This window comes from Lonchura striata, chromosome 5, assembly GCF_046129695.1.
Source record: "Lonchura striata isolate bLonStr1 chromosome 5, bLonStr1.mat, whole genome shotgun sequence".
Classification (NCBI taxonomy): Eukaryota; Metazoa; Chordata; class Aves; order Passeriformes; family Estrildidae; genus Lonchura; species Lonchura striata.
Genome location: NC_134607.1, coordinates 11,216,188 through 11,221,519, shown reverse-complemented (window position 1 = coordinate 11,221,519; position 5,332 = coordinate 11,216,188).

The following is a 5,332-nucleotide window of genomic DNA, read 5'->3' as shown; positions in this document are numbered from 1 at the left end:
TTACACAAAGTTGCTTGATTTTTATTGAAGTCAAGAGCTTTCTCTTAATAATGGCATTGAAATTTACAACTGCCCCTTGGATGCACTGCTGTTATTACTCCAGAATAAAAAAATCCCAAGAACCATATGTATGTTACACTTGGGATTCAAATATCAGCCAATTCTCATGGGGTTTGAACACAGCCTGAGTTCATCTACGAGCTCTGAGCAATTAAATTTCACATTTCTATTGCAGATCCCTGGTTTTGCAAGCATCCATGCTTCCCCCTTTCATCCAGTATTTGAAGCAGAATACTGATACACACTGAAACAGCTCAAAGAAGAAATCGTACTGATTTACCCCCCTCCCCCGCTAAAATTTCAAAACTGCATGCCCAAAAAAATCTGGTCAATGTGTACTTGCTTAAGTACTTTCCTGAACATAAGCTACCAAACCCTTCAGTACTGAACAGTTTTAATAATGTAAGGGAATTCTTCCAGAAAAGACACTCTTGCAGAGGTTAATGTATAGGTCAAGGGGCATGAAGGTCTCAGTCCTTTTTCTTCCTCTTCTGAAGAGAAGGACCTATGACATCCCTAGGCTGTGTTCTATAATCCTGATAGTGACAGCCTGGGGGAACTATTGCAAAATTAGGTCCTTCTCAGTGTTAATGAAAGGGCACCATGAAGTTTCGAATTTTTTAAAGGCATCCCAGAACTTTGATTCAGTGTAAATAAGACCCTTTGGTCCCTTTGGTACTCAGAGTCTCTCTCTAGAAATTCGGGGGAACTAAACCACTTAAAAGAAAACACTGACATGTTAGATTTTGGGGCTGTAAATGTTTCTGCAGATGCTCAGCTTTAAGCACATGCCATAACATAAACATTAGTTTAGGTTACCTGGTCCCAGATGCAGCAACTCAGAGGTTTATGTAAGAATATTTGCAGGCTGGGAATTTTATTTTCCCAAAATCAAATAACATTCAAGGCATTTTGGAGGATGTTGGGAGCTATGGATCCCTTTGCAGCCCTTTTAAGGTGTGATGCGATCAACATTCACAGAAGCAACATCATTTGGTATAGCTCTACAAGCAGGATTCAAATTTGAACTGAATGAAGGTTCTGAATGAAAAGATAACAGCTTCTGCTATTCTGTGCTTCTGCTTAATGGGAAGCAATTAGTTGTGTTCATTTATACCCTCATTTGGTGAGGAAGACCCAGCCTAAAGGGAAAATTCTCTGTATTTGTCTCTTTTGCTGTTTGAATGTATTAAAACAGTTGCTACATGACAAAAAATTGCTAGTTTTAGAATGAAAATGTCTACTGTAGTCCTAGGAAGAAAGATCCTTTTTAACCCATATTAGCCCTGGCTCAGTCTGGCCAATGGCACAGGATGTCCCTTATGCTCATGTAAATGACTTGGATAGGGAAATATTCTCCTGCTCACATTACCAATGTCTACCAAAAAGAGGAAGAAAAGGTTACTTCATATGCCATTGGAAGATCAAGTCAAGATGTTCCAAGTGTATTGATTTTTTTTACCAGTGGAAAAAGATTGTGAGTTATTGGACCAGTATCACTTCCTATGCTGTTTTGGCAGTTTCTCCAGAATTAGATTTATAAATTTAAATCTGTTTTCCTTCTAGCAGTAAAAGCTGCACAGTTTGACTTTGTAAAACAGTGAAGTGGTGCTGTGCATCTTTTAGGGCTTTACCTCTGTACCTGAAGGTATCCTTAGGAAAGACAATTCTGCTGTAAACATTCCTGCAATTACTGAATATTCTGTCTAATTGGAAAGAAGCAATATAGTGCTTATTTTAAAAATATATTACAAAAATTGTGGCATTATTTTTTGAAGCACAGTCAGAGAGAGGCTGGAATTATTATTTTTCAATTGTAAAGACAAGGAATGGCATTTTCCTTAAAGGATAGGTTTAGATTTCCCAGGAGAACTCTGAAATGTGGAAATTGATCCCAATAGCTTCTGCCTTAAGAAGCAGTCACAATAAGTAATATGCTTTGCAAAATACAGGGAAGCAGGTGATGTTCATACAGCCCCCTGTGAGAGACGATAATTGCATTTTAGAGAAGTTTGTGTGGAGAAAAGGAAGATCTGACCTGGCTTTGTTGTGATGCCTTTGGGAGGGCACTGCAGCTACTTCAGGCAGCCCGTGGGGAACCTGACGGTCCCTTAATCACCTTCCTCTGTGTTTCACTGTTCAGACATCTGGGCTTTGTCACAAGAATGTTATGACTCCTTTGCTCCATCATTGCCATTTACCTTTGCCAGACTTTCCTCTATCAGACTATCTGTCTTCTATTTCACGCTGCAGGAAGACAAAAGCCAGAGATGAGTCGTCACTAGAAATCTATTTTACTAATCTCGAGCTTGTTTGAACAGGAAGGAATCTGCTTTCCAATAATGTTACCACTGGGACTGGTTTTTTCACATCACTTATCTCACCTGTAGCAAAGAACACACTAGAATTTAGACATGCCACAGAGATAGGTCTTTCAGAGCAGCTTGCACTGCACTAAATCACAAAATAATCTGGAGGAATTTTTTCAGAGCATGCTTCTTTTCGGAGAAAAACATCCCTCCTTGCTGCCTTGATGAAGTTAAGGACTGTAGAGCCTACTGGTGTTTTGATAGCTATATTTTTTCCTTCTTTGTCCAAAACAACATGGTTAAAAGTTCCATCTTTCTCCCATCTTTCCCTCAGTTATGATTAAAGAGCACAAGCTGTCAGGCAGGGTAGTGATTATATTTTCATATGCCATCAATAAGCATTAGGGTTTTTTTCTTTAAAAAGAGAGATGGTGAATATTTGAGATGTCAAGAAAACTTTAATACTTTTATAGTACTGAAAGTCTCCTCAGACAAGCTGGATCTAAAAAACATCTGAAGAAAGGGGATTACACAGCCCAAACTTTACCAGCCTGTCTGCTTGCAGAGATGTCTCACCATCAATAAGTGAGGGCTTGGCTTTCTTCTGAAGTCATCAGTTGTCATTATACATGGATGGGAATGTTGCTGAATAAAGGGGCTTAATGAATTTTTTCCTACCTGGAGAAATTATTAGGAAGAAGTGTCTCTGAGAGCTTTTGGTGCCTACCTCAAAATGGTCTGAATAGAACCATTGAGAGACCTGAACTCTTCCACATGCACATCCTCACATCCTTCCTATGCTGTATCTGATGGTTATCTCACCACAGATGGCCACGTCAGGCAGATGTAAGAGGAAAGAAGACACAAGACTGTATCTGCTTCACTATTTGTTCTGATCTTACTGATTACCTCCAATTTTTTTTTATTTTTAACTCAATTTCTAGTTCAGATATGTTCATAATAGTGATGAAGTGGGGTAAAATCTTGCTAAGAGACTCCTCTTTGTTTCCACATCCCCTGGATTTGATCAGATTTTCATAAGTTCCTGTTCCAGCATTGTCAACATTGGCATCACCTTCAAGAATTTTTTAGTCCTTTTTATGCCTTCATGGTGATCATGGAATATACTACTTGCTCAGTGGGAGGAAGATAAAATAAGAAAAATGAAGACTGGAGTAATATGGAAACAGATGGAATCTATAGAGTGAAGAGGAAAAGTAGAGCAAATGTTGAATTCAAGAAGCTTTCACAGTAGAGTGGGAAGTCTGTGGTTCACAGGAAAGGACCTCAAAAATAAAGAAGTTTAGAATATTCAAAGACATAATAAATTATATTCTAATAATTATTCTAAGGAAAACAAACCCAAAGTGGGGGCGGGGGGTGGGGGGTGGAACCTCAACAAACAATACAAAAATCAAAACAACCCCATCCTCCCTCCAAAAAACCAGCAAGGACAAATAATGCAGAAAGAGTAGGTTATTTATAGCTGTCCTGCCATGTTAGTCAAGCTGCATAACATTAGTTTGGATTTCATATTTAAGAAATAGTGCTAATTTCTAACCCACAATAATTTCCTCCATTACTTCAAGGGGCTGGATGTTGTGTGGCAACTCATCACTTAAGATCTGAAGTTTTTTGAACAGTATAAAAAATAATTGTGAAATTCATAGATTTTCTTACACTTGCTCTAGAGTTCTAGGGTAAACTAAAACACTTTATTTGGGTACAAACTTTACTTCTCCCACACAACTTCTAAATTTAAGTGAGGATAATCAACAACCCTGGTAAGAACTCACCTCCTTTTTTGGCTGCATATATTAATATTTTTATTGTTTATTATGTTACAGCAGTTTTCCAATGGCCCTTTCTGTGAGAAACTCTTCACAAACACAGAGCCCTTGTCCTGAACAACTTCCAATCACTGGATATTTGGACTGACCCCGAGTAACAAGGAAATAAACCCACCACTTATAATACTGAAGAAATTCAGTGTGGGAGCACTGGTACAGTCATGATCAGATCAGAAGCTGCACACATATCCAGAGTTACATTTAAATAATCTTAAAGGATATTAGTTTCTAGAAAATAAAATCTGACAGGAACCTTTTTTGTTTTTTCAAATGGATTCTGGAAACATCCAATACTGCCGTGTCTGCCATGCCTGGATCTTGACAAGTATATTTACTGATTGGTGTGCAAAAATAGAGCTTTCATGTTATTCAGAGCACCTTAAACAAGGGGGACATCAGAAAATAATAGTGGACTTGTTCATATTAAGACAGAATGTATAAACCACAGTATCTCTGTGAGGAAATAGACTTCCTGTCTGCTGGTTTTGTGTGTCTAATTAAGTACAGATTTTTTGGCTAGTAAAACATTTTTCCAGAGTTACCAGGAAATAAAACTTAAAGAAGTCCAGTAAAGCCATGAATGGATAAATACTGTGGGAGTTTTTCACAGCAAACCTTGAAACCCCCACATGTAGGTGAGCCCAGTTCTTCTAACGTGGCTATTTTTTAGTCACAGTATTTCTAACAAGCTCTTACTTAGCTCTCATGGGAGAACCATCTCTAAGCAGTGTTATTTGCTCAATAAAATCAGTGTAACTCACCTTTTGATCCTGTAACTGCCCTCATTTAAAAATAAATGCTTGTATCAAGCAGACAATCATGCAAGTGTCTTCCAAGCCACCTAGCAGTTAAAACAAAATAAAAGAAGGAAAAGAAATGGGCAGAGAGAATGGATGGAGCAGAGAATCAGAATTCCTAGTAATGAAGATTGAGGTTCTGCCCCCACCTTGTGAACTCCTAGGCTCCATGGAAGGAACTACACTAGTATTTGCCCCCTTTAGCTGACTGACATCACATGGAACAGGCCTGCACTCCCTGACTCTTACAAGAGCTCTGAAGAGTGAAATGTTGCCTGGTAAATCCTCCAAGCCCCTGTGTACTTTTGACAGGATG